The following is a 15,561-nucleotide window of genomic DNA, read 5'->3' on the forward strand; positions in this document are numbered from 1 at the left end:
AAAAATTTATGATCATAGCATTATTCAATTATCTTACAATTTTATTCCAAAGGGGTTAGTCCCTCTTGAGAAGCTATTTCATCATAATGATCTTCCCAAAAATCCATTATCAAATTCACCGAATGAAAATATTGAAATTTGTAACATTGGAATTTATGAAGAAACCAGAAATGTTAAAGTTTTTGCATCCTTGTCAATGGAAGCAAAAGACAAATATTTATCCCTATTTAAAGCCTCTAAATATGTTTTTTCCTAGTCTTATAATGAGCTAAATACATATGATGCATCTCTCATTGAACATAAAATCCCATTAAAACTAGAGGCTGGACCTTTAATGTAAAAATTAAGGAGAAATAATCCTATCCTCCTTCCTATTATTGAAAAAGAACTCAAAAAGCTACTTGATGCTAAACTTATAGTTCCATTGAGATATTTTGATTGGGTAGCTAATTTAGTTCCAGTAAGAAAGAAGAATGGTGAAATTAGACTATGTGTGGATTTTAGGAATTTGAATAAATCATCTTTGAAAGATAATTATCCATTACCCAAGATGGATCAATTACTTCTTGATGTTTCAGGAGCTAATAGAATTTCTATGTTAGATGGTTTTTTTGATACAATCAAATCATGGTTAGTCTAGAGGATAGAGAAAAGACAACATTCACAACTCCTTGGGGTACATTCATGTATGCCCAGATGCCTTTTGGGTTAACTAACGTTGGAGCTACTTTTCAAAGAGCTATGGATTTAGCATTTGTGGGTAAGACAAACAAATTTTTTGTTATTTATCTTGATGATTTGACTGTTTTTTCCAATTCTGACCAAAAACATTTAAAGCATTTGAGAAAGGTTTTTAACAGGTGTAGAAAGTTTGGGATTTCTCTTTATCCCAAAAAGTATTTGTTTGCACTCAAAGAAGGAAAATTGTTTGGAAATATTATTTCTAAGGAAGGAGTAGTCATTGATCCTAAAAGCATTTCATCTATACAAGCACTTTCATTACCAAGGAATAAGAAGGAAATTCAGGCTTCACTTAGGAAAATAGGTTTTTTTAAGAAGGTTTATTCCTAGTTATGCTGAAATAGTTAAGGATATCATTGATATGCTGAGAAAGAACCATGAAGTCAAATGGACTATTCCTACAAGGTATGCATTTGATGAGATTAAAAGGTCTATTTCCGAAGCTCCCATTTTAGCCATCCCAGATTATTCTGAACCATTTAATATCTTTTCTTTTTCCTTTGAAACTACCTCGGTTGTTGTTCTTTTGCAAAAGAATAAACATGGAGATGACCAACCTATTACCTTTTTTAGTAAAGTCATGAGAGATGCTGAGTTGAAATATGAAATTATTGAAAAACATGCCTATTCTTTAGTTCAAGCCCCGAAAGCATTTAGAGTCTATGTCCTTCACTCTTCTATTATTGCCTATGAACCCAATAGTGTTGTTAAAATTGTCTTAACTCAGCCTGATACTGATGGAAGGAGAGGGATATGGATAACTAATATTTTAGAGTATAATCTAATTATCAAAACCATAAACCTGATAAAAGTTCAAGGCCTGGCTAAGCTTCTTCATGAGTCAAATTGTAAGAAATTAGGAATAAATTCTATTTTTTAAATCCCAACTGAGAAGAATCCACAAGAACCTTATGAAATCCTAACGCAAAAGAATCCACAAGAACCTTCTACAATCCTAACTGAGAAGAATCCACAAGAACCTTCTAAAGTCCCAATACAGAAGAATCCATAATTACCTGCAATCCAAACACAGAAGAATCCACAATAACCTTCTTCATCAGATCAATCAATTATGATTCATATTACTGAGAAATTTTTATTATCTCATCGGTACACTGATATTGTAAATTTTCATAGAAATTTTGAGTGTCCATCTGAATTCACAAAGAATCAATGTAAAACACTAAATTTGAATGCCATAAAATATTGTATTGTTAATGAAAATCTATATTGGAAGGATCATCTTAACATCCTTTTACTTTGATTAACATAAAATGAGACAAAAGGGATTATTGATCAATTTCATGCAGGCATTTGTGGAGGGACTATGCTTGGAGGGATACAACACACAAGATTTTAAGAGAATGATTTTATTCTCCTGTTATGTTTGCACATGTGCGAGAAAAGGTTAGAAGTTGTACCCAATGTGATATGTTTTCTCGAAAGAAAAGATTAGTATGACTTCCATTAGTTCCAGTACTAGTCCAAGCACCTTTCCTTCAATGGGGATTGGATTTCATTGGTGAAATTCATCCTCCATCAAGTAGTCAGCACAGATGGATATTGACTGCCACATATTACTTTACCAAATGGGTAGAGGCCATTTCAGTTAGGACTACAACTAATACTGTAGTTATTAAATTTATTGAGGAATACATATTGTCTAGATTTGGATGCCCCCAACAAATAGTGACAGAAAATGCAAAAAAATTCAATAGCGTCAAGATGATTGAATTCTATCAGAAATACCAATTCATGTTGAATCATTCTACTCCATACTATCTACAGGGAAATGGACTGGAAGAGTCCTCAAACAAGAGTTTGGTTAAAGTCATAAAGGAAACATTGGAGGATCATCAAAGGAGTTGGGATAGTCATCTCATTTATGCACTTTGGGCCAACTAGATTTCACTAAAGAGATCAACAAGTAAATCTCCCTTTCAACTTGTTTATGGTAATGAAGTTATATTTCCCACACATTTAGCTTTTCCGGTCATGAAGTTCTTACAAGAATCAAATGAAGATCCGAATGATTTCTCTAGAAGAATAAATGAGATTATAGAACTAAATGAAGATAGAGATGAAGTTCATTACAAGCTTCGAAAATATCATAACAAAATGGAAAGTTTGTTTGATAGAAAAGCTAGGGAAAGAGATGTTAAGGAAAGTGATTCAGTACTAAGATGAGATGCTAGAAGAGAAGACAAAGGAAAACATGGAAAGTTTAATAACCTATGGTATTGACCTTTTAGCATTGCCGAGGTTAAGGGTAATAACACTTTCATCCTGCAAAATTTAGAAGGAAAATATTCCTCATTGTCTGTCAATAGGAAATACTTGAAGCACTAGATTCAGTATTGATAGGTTCCCCATTAATTCATCATTGTATATCACCAGAGAGTTTATTTTACATGTAGCATGTATTTGTTTCAATAGAGACCCCATTAGCCTGAGAAGAAGTAACATGGATCTGCAAGCTCTTTGTAACCTGCAGGAGGAAGCAGTCCCCAGTTGGAGCCAATGTTGTAACATCCTTTATTTTTAATAAGTTAGTTTTTTATTTATAAAATAGGGCATGAAAAAATAAAGAATAAAAAAATGGAAAATAAAAAGAGATGAAATGGAACCCCATCAAAATAAAATCAAAATTTGTATAAGTGAGCCTGCTTAAATGCCACTTCAAAGAAATAAATTGCATTGTAATAAATTAAGGTTTTGAGTGCATCTTGTTTAAATGCCACAACTTGTTGTTTTGATTTGAATAATATTATTTAATCATGATCAAATCATTTAAATTTATATTTTAGAATAGAGAATAAGTTCACTAAATTGTTTAATCTTGGTAGAACATTATTAGATAGGATAGAATAAAATAAATTTTGGCCTAACATTATTAAAATTTGGCCAAGAGATATATTAGATTAAGGATTAGACTGATTAGTAGATAATTGCCTCTTAAGGGTGATTAATTTTTGTATTAATTGAAGCTTTTATTATCTCTTAATCCAAAGTCATAGACGTCAAATAAAATTTGTCACGAAGCGCTAAGTAGCTGACACTTTTGGACGGTGATCCACTTCCCTGCCCAATCAATGGTGGGGAAGCCATTTTGTCCCCCCTTCCACCATTGCGCGATAACGGCAGGGTAGGGGCGAGGGGCTCTAAAAATTAGTTCATTCACGTAGGCCCCTTGCAATGTGTCATTCCCTCCTCACTTCACACCCCCTCGCTCATTACCACTTACCACTACCCCCCCCCCCTGAAATACGCTTATCCACATCGTGTGTACATCATCCCACCAACAGTCATTCCCTTTCGTGTGCCTTCCATTCCCCAACCATTTCACTCCACATGTCCATATCTGCTGCAATCTAGCCACCTATCTATTTCTTCTAGCCATTACATTCTCCCGTTGGCCATAAATGAAAATCATCTTGTTCAGTAATGGTTTCCCTTTAACAATAATGCATTATCTATTATAAATAAGCCCCTTATCCCGTTACACGATTTTCCCTCGCTTTGTCTTTTATTTAGGTTTCCTAAAGTTTGATTGTTCCTTGTTTCTGCTCTGTGGCATAACTGAATTTACCTTCAAAACGAAACCTCTTCTCTATCAGGTATTTTCATCCCTAACCTTTTGTTATTTCTTCCTCCTATTCTGCAAATAATGGCTCCTAAAAGAAAAGACCAGCCCTCTGCTAGTCAAACTTCATCACAGGAAAATCCCAAAGTCTCTGATACCCCAGACCTTGATCACATTCCCTTAGCTGACCAGTTCTTCAAAATTACAGACACAGAGTGTGAATTTGACATGTTTGAATTGCACCATTAGTTAAAGAAGACTTATTAGGACTCTGAAGATGAAATCAACTTATGGGAATCTTTATTGCCCATGTACATGTTTCCTCGTACTCATATTTTTCTTGACTTAGTCATGTGGTGTGTTATAGACATTTTTGTGCCTTACAGCTCTAAGCATGAAATGTCCATAAACCAAGGGATCCTAAGTCCCTAAAAGTGTTGTTCCTACCCCTAGAGGAACAAGGTCAACCAATTACAGCTTCTCCCAGAAGTTCTCCACCAAAAACTGCTCAGAATCAGTCAAATCAGGATCATTTCAGCTGCTCCACTAGCTAGCTGCATTGCATAGCACCCCAGTCCACTAGCTAGGTGCGTTGAAACGCACCTAAATGCACTACCAGGTTGCGCTGAGCGGGAAATGACAAATGGCAGTGTCATTCCGCGAGGTGGACAGACAATGGAAGCTTCCAGAATCTTCCCCAATGACACTTGCCTCACTGAGTTCGACCAAGGATGAGTAAGAGGCTCTCAGTCTCCAAGTGGAAGCAAGAACTGACAGAGAGAGGCCACAAGTCAAATCATAAGCTGACTCATCCTCTTTGAATACATCTATATATGGATCCCTCATCCTAGAGATCTAGAGGCTAGAATTTTGTACTTTGCAGAGAATTGTTGTTGGTTTTGAGATAGAGATCAGTGCATTGGGTGTTTTATGCTTTGTTGGAGGTGAAGAGGGGATTCCTTTGCTGGGGGGTTGATGCTGGATCATGAATCATCGGTTGTAACTCCTCCTGGACCTTCTTGTTATATCAATAAAACTATTTGAGTTTCTCCTACATGCTTGTGTATCAATGATGTTTTGTTATATTTGCATGTTTAGCTTAAATCTGATCCTAAGCTATTTATCAATGTAAATCCATGTCTTTGTGTAGTTTTCCTCTTCTGTGATCTTGCAGGAACTTGTTGAAGCTGGGCAAGTAAGGGAGCAGGTAGCTGGAAGCTATCAAAGAGGAGAGAGATTGGATCAAAGGACTAGCGCAAGACACAGGTTGGTTCATCCTATTCCTCTTCGTTTACAGTTCATAAAGAAGAATACGAAAATAGTTTTCCTTGTTTGTTGCTAAGGCACTGTCACACCTTAGTGGGATAGGGGCGTTCTGAGTAGACACTTTTCCCATCAACAAAATGGCGACTCCACTGGGGATCGTGTCTAGTTAGTTTGTTTGTGTTTCTCTTGTTGTTTGTTTCATAAACACAGAAGTAGCAATCGAACTGCATTTGCCATTATCAAATGCAAAGTAGACACCTGCTACTTCAATCCACTCACTGGATTTGTTTATGATTTGAACAGTTGATTCACAAATGATCTAATTACCCTTTGTGATAGCTCTTAGACCTCTTTTAAATCCACCCTCTGATTGTGCATTACTGATTGCTTTTACTCGGCCAAAATCCATAGATTAAACTACAAACCGTGACCCAGAACCCGGATAGAAGTCTCGTTTCTGCCCCAGCGCAGGCACTGTGAAGAGACTCTGCATTTCAACGCAGTTCCCGAGAGGGCTACCTCCGCTGCAATTCAGTTTCTCTGTGTAACAGGTGCGCTGATTAGCCTAGCCCTGTGCAGCTGAGGTTCTTTGCTTCATTTTTTCAGTTTTGTCTCTGATTTTGCAGCCTATGATCAGTGTGCGTCTATTTAAAAACCCCTTTTCTTTGCCTTAATTCCGCCTCCTTTGTACAAAAAGACTGTAGATGTTCTTTGTGTGTTTGTTACATCATTTACAGTTTTCCATTGAAAGAGTAGAATAGTCATACTGTCGTCCTTGTGTTCAAATCTGTCGTAAGTGCCGATTTTGATCTTAGGAGAAAGTTTGTTTGTTGTTGACAGTTGATTATGCTTTTACTTTTGCCTTTGGTTTGAATTTGTCACTTTCTAGTGTCGAAACGAGTGTTTATTTCAAAATCATAAAGTGTCGTAATCTTCTCTACCTTTTGATTTCGAAAAGAAGCTTGTTTGTGTTTTTCACTTGAAAGCGAATTCAGATTTGTACATCAACTTTCTTTTTAGGCATCAATATTAAGAAAGTGAAAACAAATACATGCATATGTGCATTTGCATATTGATAGTTTGTTTGGCTTGATTTAGGAAAAGTGCATCTACAGTGTGCTCTTTGCTCTTTGAGAAAAGATTGTGTCTTTCTTTTCCCCTTGTAGCTAGGATTTTCATTGCTGAAAAGAGATAAAAGCTTGCTTATCATCTTTAGATTTCATTTTAGGAATTACATCTACATCTCGTGGTGATCCCAAAAGGCAAACTTCTAAGAAATATCAACTTAAAATAAATTTAATGAATCTAACAACGCATTGGAACTTAACGCACAACATTTAGAGGTCTAGGCTAGAGACGTATTCCGGCGTCGTAAAGCCTGGTAACTGTTGTCCTCACTGATGGTTGGGTGATTCCTCCACTTTGAGACGATAAGTGCCAGTACGGACTTGTGCTCCCACGTACCATCAAGTATCTATTGGGAGACCCCTATAGGTTTAAAACCTTTTATCCATAGGAAGCTGTGTCGGCCGTCCTACTGATCGCAATGCACAGAACACAGCATTCGGGAAGATTGACTGCCGTACCGTAAAAAGTATTCTGTAGTTTTGCGATTGGTTTGGTACTCCCTCTACCTCGATCTCCAGAGCAGCCCCTTTCGTTCCTTTTCAGACTCCTTAACGGAAAAGGTCCATCTGAGCACTTGTCACTTCAGGCTCATTAAAAATCGAAGGAGACTAGAGTCATCTTTTGTTTTTTCTCGACTCTTTAAAATTGAAAAAACAAGTTGTGTCCAAGCGTCTTAAAATTTATTTTAAACGGAATATTCATACCCTTTTCCTACGTTGATCTTAGGTTGAGAAAATGGAGTCTACCAACCAAGGAATTCCCCTTGGTGGAAATCCTAGTCCCTTCTCCTCTTGGGGAGATGTTGGTGCACCCCATATGGCCACATTGTCGCTTCCAGGACTGACAATTGGCTTGCCGGTCTGGCTCTTCTCAACCAATGTCGTTCAGAACACCACTATTCCTGAACAATCGAATCAGCAACCAGACGAGTCCAGAGTTGCCCACCAACCTTCTACTTCCTCTAATTCTTCCTCTCCCCCTTCCTCTTCGCTTGATGGGGCTGGCAAAGCCAAAAGTCAAGTTCCTAAGGAGAAGAAGGAGAAGAAGAAGAAAGAGAAGAAGAAGAAGGAGCCAAAGGCGAATGGGGGAAAACGAGTGTCGTCTAACGAAAATCCACACACTGCACCGACCAGGCCTAAATCGCCATGTGTCATTTGCAAAGGAGACCACTTTCACAAAGATTGTCCTTGCATCCCTCGGATACTAAGGGACTGGTCTCCTCGTTTGCACAATCTAGTGTCATCAACCTCTGATGATCATGTTGAAAGCACACCGTCAACTAGCGAAAGTGAAGCCCCAGGACAAAAAGGGAAAGCTAGATTTCCCTGTAATCTGTGCGAAGGCAATCATGCCGTCCACCATTCTCCCTTCTTAAACAAAGCGAAAAGAGTTTTGGATGATCGTCCGGTTTCACCGTTACGACTTCCTCCTGGATATAAAAAACTCTTGCCAAGTCCGTCACTAGTTGAGAATCCAGCTGGCCCACTCAAGTGGTCGGCTAAAGCGCTTATCATCGAAGATAAACCATCTGAATCCATACCAGACGAAAGTCAAAAGGTCGAGGTGGCAGTTGACCCAGTTTTGCCTTCAGAGGTTTTATCTTCGGATGATACAGTCACTGAAGAGAACAAGGATGACACCGTCCAAATTCTTTTCATCAACAAAGACTCCGACGAACATGGGGGCAATCTACCCATTCCCTTACTGCAGGAGGGAAGCTCGTCAGAGCCATATCCGGCCGTCTACTTGGTCCCACCTCCAAGCAACCTAGTTGTCTCCTTCGACTGGAATCAACTAGGCAGACCCCATTTACCAGCAAGCATACCATTCCGAATTATCGTTCAAATATATAGAATGGTTATGGTTGGTACCATCATAGATGAGGGGGCTTCTGTGAGTATCCTTTCCTCTACTGCTTGGTAAGCGCTTGGTTCACCATCGTTGTTGCCTGAGATGAGAAATCTGACAGGCTTTGATAAAGGAACCAATCGACCTTTAGGGATCCTTCCCAATGTGCCCATAACATTGAGAGGGAAGACAGTTCAAATTAACGTAATGGTAGTTCAAGGACCCTTGGATTATAACCTACTCCTTGGACGAGACTATATTTATTGCATGGGAGCCATCGCCTCCTCACTCTTTAGAGTAATGTGTTTTCCGCACGAAGGAAGAGTGGTCAAGCTCGTGGACCAGCTTTCATTTCCCAGATCACGCATAGCAAATAGTCATATACCATCCCTAAATGGTCTCTTCATGCAAGAAATGTCTCAATCTCCAATCCGTCCTCCCGATGAGCGCGAGTAATTCGGAGGGATATGACTGAAACCCAGGGGGCATGCGTCCTGGTCTGCTTCGGCAGGAAAACTTCGGGTATAGGGTAGATTTTCGCGGGAGAATATGACTAGTCTGTACCCCGTCCGTCGGTGGAAGAGGGGTTATTCTAGAACAAGATTCTTTTGTCAAAGTTATGTGAGTTGACAGAACTGAGTCAATCACCTTTGTTTATCTTGGTAGACATCGCCGAAGAAGTGTTTTGTTTGCACCGCGAATAGAACAATCTTTGGGTAACCTGTAAGAGGTAGGCCTTTCCTGATAGAACAAATGTTTTGTCTGCAAATTGAGGGGTAACTTTGAAACCATATTTTATACCTGGGGGCATGCAAACCTTTTGGAGTGCAAGCAAGGGGTGGCTCTTTATTTTTTAAATTTTTAGGACCTCTAACCCTTTAAACTCGTAGGATTAGTCATCACCTAACTTGCATAAAGAAAGGATGTGGGGCAAAAATCTAAAAGTTTCCATTTTTATATGAGACATTCTTATCATATGACTGGATTAATCGAGCAGTTTTAGCACATAGTTCAAGCTCGTTAAAAAATAAACATAAGACATGAGCAAGTGTTTCCACCCGCGTTTAAGCTCATTAAAAAAAGAACTATTCCCCTGTAAATAACCACCGTGAATGAAGATTTCAGCCATTAAAGCCTTAGTCGTGTTTGTACTGTCACCTCCACTTTTCCATTGGCCGATCATTCACCCCCATTTGATTGTTTACCCATTTTGAGGAACAGCTGCGAAGAGTGATTTCACTAGCCATCCTTATGACACTGCCGTAATTGGAAAATTCCAACCCTTACCTGGAATTAGCTGCTACCCATTTTATCACTCGTTCCTCAAAAGACGAGTCTTCTTTAAGCTCTTTTCAACTGACTCGTAAAATATGAAAAGATTTCCGATTTTTGGCCTTCCAGCTCGTTAAAGCGACCGGAAGTGTTATCCCTCCTCTAGATTTTAATCTTTTTGGACCTGAGGGATTATTGCACAAAAAGATCGAGCGCTTGTTTTGTTCGGCTCGTTAAAACTATCGAAAATTCATCCCTTCTGTATTGTTTTATACTTTTTTGGACTTAAGGGATTAGATGACGAAAAAGGAATTTCGGAGTTACCTTTACGTACCTTTTCAGACTCTCTAAAAATGAAAAGGACTGAGCTATCTTTGTCATTAAACTCGTTAAAAAGATTAATAGCGACAAACTTGTCTTTAGACGAGAACGAGTTTCACTATCACTAGGCTTGTTAAAACATAGCGATGGGTTTGCTCGAAGGGAAAATTATAGAACAAGCATATGTTATCCTCCTCAAGCTTGACAAAAATAAAGAGGTACTGGTCAGCAATGACTGGGGAAAAATTGGGAAGAAACTCAAAGAATCTTTATTGGTAGCAAGTCGCTCTTGAACATGACACTTCCACTCCGTGCCTGAGTCGGCTTGGGTTGTTTCAATCACCGGTCACATCACCATGGTCACGCCATACCATCCACATTTGGGGTAAATGCTACCAATCCATCACATAAGTGTCGCCAACATGTTCAAGAGAAGTTATCCAGAGAAGTCACCCGTGTCCCATCCACTACCATACACTATACTCCATTCTTTCATGACCGCCATCCTGAACCATGTATCATCAGATCGTTTTCACCTCCATCAAAATCATTTGCTCCGTTCCGTGTCATTGATGTGGGATTCATCAAGGCCCTCCTTTGACGGATCGCTTCTTGTCGACACCAGCTCATTATCCAAGAAGTTGATCTAGGAACACCCCATTCAGTACTTTGAAGCTTGCATGCCTCGGTGACAGGTATACATCAATCACCTTCGACCGAAAGATTTTGCATGGTGTTTGACACCAAGTCCTTTATTCACACCACATGAATTGTACTGCAGTACCTTGAGGGTCATCATCATTATCGGTGATTCCTCTCGCGCTTGTTAACAGTTTACATCATCGACTGATAATCAAGCGATGTCTTTCCATGTTCGACTTCAAAACATTTCTCACATGGATCGACTTGTACTTCGAGTGAATATCGGACGAGATTGAAGACCCCGGATCTAGTTTCATCCATCCGGGTTGCGATATATATTCAGGAAAAATAAAGACATTGACATGTACAGCATTGCAGCACAGATAATCATCCTACCAAAAGGATGATGACTTCATCAAAATCATCAGTCTACCATCAGACGATTGTCTGTCCTGTGTACATAAAAATGAATTTATAAAGCTGAGCATGGGAATGCCCACCTCAGCTAGATCATGAAAGCAGTATGAAGATAATGTATTGTATTGTATCTTATTACAGGTCTCCTCCCAACATTGAAAGAACTTCGGATCCTCCTAATAAAGCATTTCACCCGATAAACGGCCTCATACTTTAGGGGGCAACTGTTATAGACATTTTTGTGCCTTACAGCTCTAAGCATGAAATTTCCATAAACCAAGGGATCCTAAGTCCCTAAAAGTGTTGTTCCTACCCCTAGAGGAACAAGGTCAACCAATTACAGCTTCTCCCAGAAGTTCTCCACCAGAAACTGCTCAGAATCAGTCAAATCAGGATCATTTCAGCTGCTCCACTAGCTAGCTGCGTTGCATAGCACCCCAGTCCACTAGCTAGGTGCGTTGCAATGCACCTAAATGCACTACTAGTGTGCAATGAGCGGGAAATGACAAATGGCAGTGTCATTCCGCGAGGTGGACAGACAATGGAAGCTTCTAGAATCTTCCCCAATGACACTTGCCTCACTGAGTTCGACCAAGGATGAGTAAGAGGCTCTCAGTCTCCAAGTGGAAGCAAGAACTGAAAGAGAGAGGCCACAAGTCAAATCATAAGCTGACTCATCCTCTTTGCATACATCTATATATGGATCCCTCATCCCAGAGATCCAGAGGCTGGAATTTTGTACTTTGCAGAGAATTGTTGTTGGTTTCGAGATAGAGATCAGTGCATTGGGTGATTTATGCTTTGTTGGAGGTGAAGAGGGGATTCCTTTGCTGGGGGGGTTGATGCTGGATCAGGAATCATCGGTTGTAACTCCTCCTGGACCTTCTTGTTATATCAATAAAACTATTTGAGTTTCTCCTACATGCTTGTGTATCAATGATGTTTTGTTATATTTGCATGTTTAGCTTAAATCTGATCCTAAGCTATTTATGAATGTAAATCCATGTCTTTGTGTAGTTTTCCTCTTCTGTGATCTTGCAGGAACTTGGTGAAGCTGGGCAAGTAAGGGAGCAGGTAGCTGGAAGCTGTCAAAGAGGAGAGAGATTGGATCAAAGGACTAGCGCAAGACATAGGTTGGTTCATCCTATTCCTCTTCGTTTACAGTTCATAAAGAAGAATACGAAAATAGTTTTCCTTGTTTGTTGCTAAGGCAATGTCACACCTTAGTGGGATAGGGGCATTCTGAGTAGACACTTTTCCCATCAACATGGTGTCAAGCTAAGTAAAATCCCCTACATAGAACAGTGGTAGCTCAGAATGGAGAGATTTTGATATCCATCACCGCTCAAACTATCAATAAGATGCTTCTTATCCTTGAAAATAATTCCCTTAGATTTTTCTCGACTATTGTCTTAATGGTTCTATACCATAAGCTCACCTTCCCCCAAAGAGCTCAAATATTTTAGATCTTTCTTCAAGAAGATGTTGAACTTCCTAAAAATAACCCTCCTTATCCAACATCCATGTTGCCTGAGAGAGCTAAACACATTATTTCCTTAATTTCTTTCTTGTTAGGTTACCAAACAGATCCATGGGTAGATGAATCTATCCTAGGTTATCTATCCATCTTCTCTAAAGAAAACAAATGTACTTTCATGTACAATTACAATCAATTTTTTGCCGAAAGTATGCATGAAAAATTGATGAAAATTAATACTGAAGGATTATTTAAATATTCCTCTGTGCTAGTGCATATGATCCTTTTTCAATAAGGTGAAAGGTTTCCTATAACTGTACATAAGAAGGATGATCAACAAGTGATTGAGGCAGTCACACAGTGGACTTCATTGATCAGGAGGAACTCAACTGAGTTCAAGTTTTCAGATTTCATTTATTTTTTTATTCATCTAGTTGAACTGATTCTCGGCAACCAGAACGAGCCTAGGACCAGTCTAGAAATCAAAAGGATCATGCATCTGAGTGACCAAGCCAAGACAGGGGACTGGTATCTTTACCAAAATTATATAGATATTAGAGTGTATGGTTATGAACCAAATCCATACAAATTTCCCAAATATGTTCCAATGAGAAATTTCTCTTTGGAATATATTAGGAAAATGATTAATATGGATAAACTACATTTCATTTCAGGGAAGATGAAATATCAGTTCAAAATCAAGTCATAAGTAGGATCATTTATTTGCAATACCAGATTATTAGGTATTAAAGGAGATTCAATCCTCAAACAAATGGGATTCCAACCAAGTTTCACCTGGTATTATGACCCATTCAGTATAATGTCCAACTTAAGGGTGGAACTCAAAACCACGCCTTACAATCATACTCCAAGACCAAAGATTGAAAAGTATAGAAATCAAGAATAGTGGGAGGAGAATACACTTCAATAAGCAGAAGAATAGACTTTTCCTCCTTCTACCCTCCAGACATCCACTTCTCAAAGCAGGCAGGATAAGAGGCCCAAAGAAGAATATTCACCATCAACAAAAGGTTAAAAAAATTCATTCATTACCAGAAGAAATCGAGGACTGAATCCAAAGGCACTACTAATATAAGTCAGAAAGAGCCAATAATCATCAATTTGGATGAGTCACAGGTTTCTACAGGGACAGAAGAAACTATAATTATTCCTCCATTTTCCTCTTCAATTTCATAAAATTTGTTGGAGATCACCCAATCTACAGGAGTAAGTCAACAAGAGGAGCCAAACATATTCACTAATTTCCTTCAAATGAAACAAAAGAATTAGTCTTTGAAGGAAAATGTATATGTTTAGTTTTGGAAACAAACAAAAAATTCACAACACAAGTTATTGACAACTTTTGAAAGTGAAAAAGGCCGGATGCAAATGGCATGTCTACAAGCTCAAGTTCCTTTTCCAAAGGCTTCTTCAGATTATAAGAAGATTGTATTTTCCTTTGTTGCCAAATAGATAAATCTAATTGATCAGATGAACATGCGTAGGAAGTCTAGTGAGATTCATGTCTCTACCATGACCAACACTGCTATGGCATTATCAAAACTCAGGACAGCTCTTTCAAATGTACAGTCACAATTGAAGATAGAAAATATATCCTCTCTGATAAAGGATAATAGGGTAAAATCATTAGAGTATTTCATGATTAAAATTGGGTATGATCCCATTGATGTTAAAGATGCAGAGGACATTATTAAAAAGAAGAATGCAGTCATTTTAGCATTAAGGAAGCAGCTAAAACTACCTTCTACAGAGGATCCTAAAACCAAGGAGATAGAAGAAGTGAGTAGCATAAAGAAGAAATTCCCAAGTTGATCATGGAGCAAAAATTACAGATAAATACAATGGAAGACCAAATTGAGAAATTGCTTAAAGAAAAAGAGGAATTCTCAAGTAGCCGTAGCTCCAATTACAACTATACATATTACAGTGTCAAGGACAACAGGGGAATCGACATCAGCGTCAGCAGAGTCTACATCAACAACAAGAGATTTAAACAAATTCATACAGGAGTTGTCTCTCTAGAGACAAGAGAATGAAAAGCTTCACAAGAAATTTAAGAATATGGAGACTCAAAAGATTAAAAATGACACTCTTTATGTTGAATAGATGCAGAAGACCCATCGATTGACTAGATGGATAGAAGAGTTGGAGAATGAGTCATTAATTTCTCAGACCTTGGCCCAAGCCAAGGAAAATATTTGGGCAGATATCAATTAGCCTATAACCGAAGTTTGGCCCTCCATACAAATTATTTTTGAACAGGAAGAGATGATAAATAGGTTCCAGACAACTATTGAAGAAGTTATATAACTTCTTAAGGATGAACCAAGTGAAGCCATAGACATGATTAAAGTTATAAATTCAAAAACCAGAGCTGAGTTGGAGTAGATTCAGATTATGGACAGGACTGAGACTATTTTCGAGATTAAGAAGGTTTTGCAGAAAAAGAATATCATGACCTAGTTGGAGACCAAGTGCCAAGCCTTGAAAATTGTTGTCCAAAGGTTTCATTTCAAGTTCAACTTACTCAACCAGAGAGGACTACCAGGATTAGTGGCACCAAATGACAGGTTGATCAGTTTGGAGGAATATTGTCAAAAGTTTTATGGAATGTCCATTGATAAAGCTATATTTTTAGGTATAAAGGGTCACCTTACCAGGAAGGAAATCTTAGAAGCTTTGGATTTTGATTTAATAATTAAGCATGAAACTAAACACATATTTGTTAATAAGCCTACTTTTGAAAAGTATAACAAGGTTGATGAAGTCTACAGGAAGTTGGTTAATATTTCTATACCAAGTGAAGATAGGTGGGATCACCTATGTGAAATTATCGAGTAACTTT

General features: G+C 38.4%; 1 pseudogene; it reads left to right on the forward strand.

Annotated features, from left to right (window-relative positions):
• Positions 1–14,528, forward strand: part of LOC149180975 (RNA polymerase II C-terminal domain phosphatase-like 3) — a 77,268-nt pseudogene extending 62,740 nt beyond the window's left edge.
• Positions 14,529–15,561: the final 1,033 nt, after the last annotated feature.

The sequence above is a fragment of the Pinus tabuliformis genome, chromosome 3_2 (genome assembly GCF_031772625.1).
Source record: "Pinus tabuliformis cultivar Carrire ecotype Pingquan chromosome 3_2, CPIR1, whole genome shotgun sequence".
Classification (NCBI taxonomy): Eukaryota; Viridiplantae; Streptophyta; class Pinopsida; order Pinales; family Pinaceae; genus Pinus; species Pinus tabuliformis.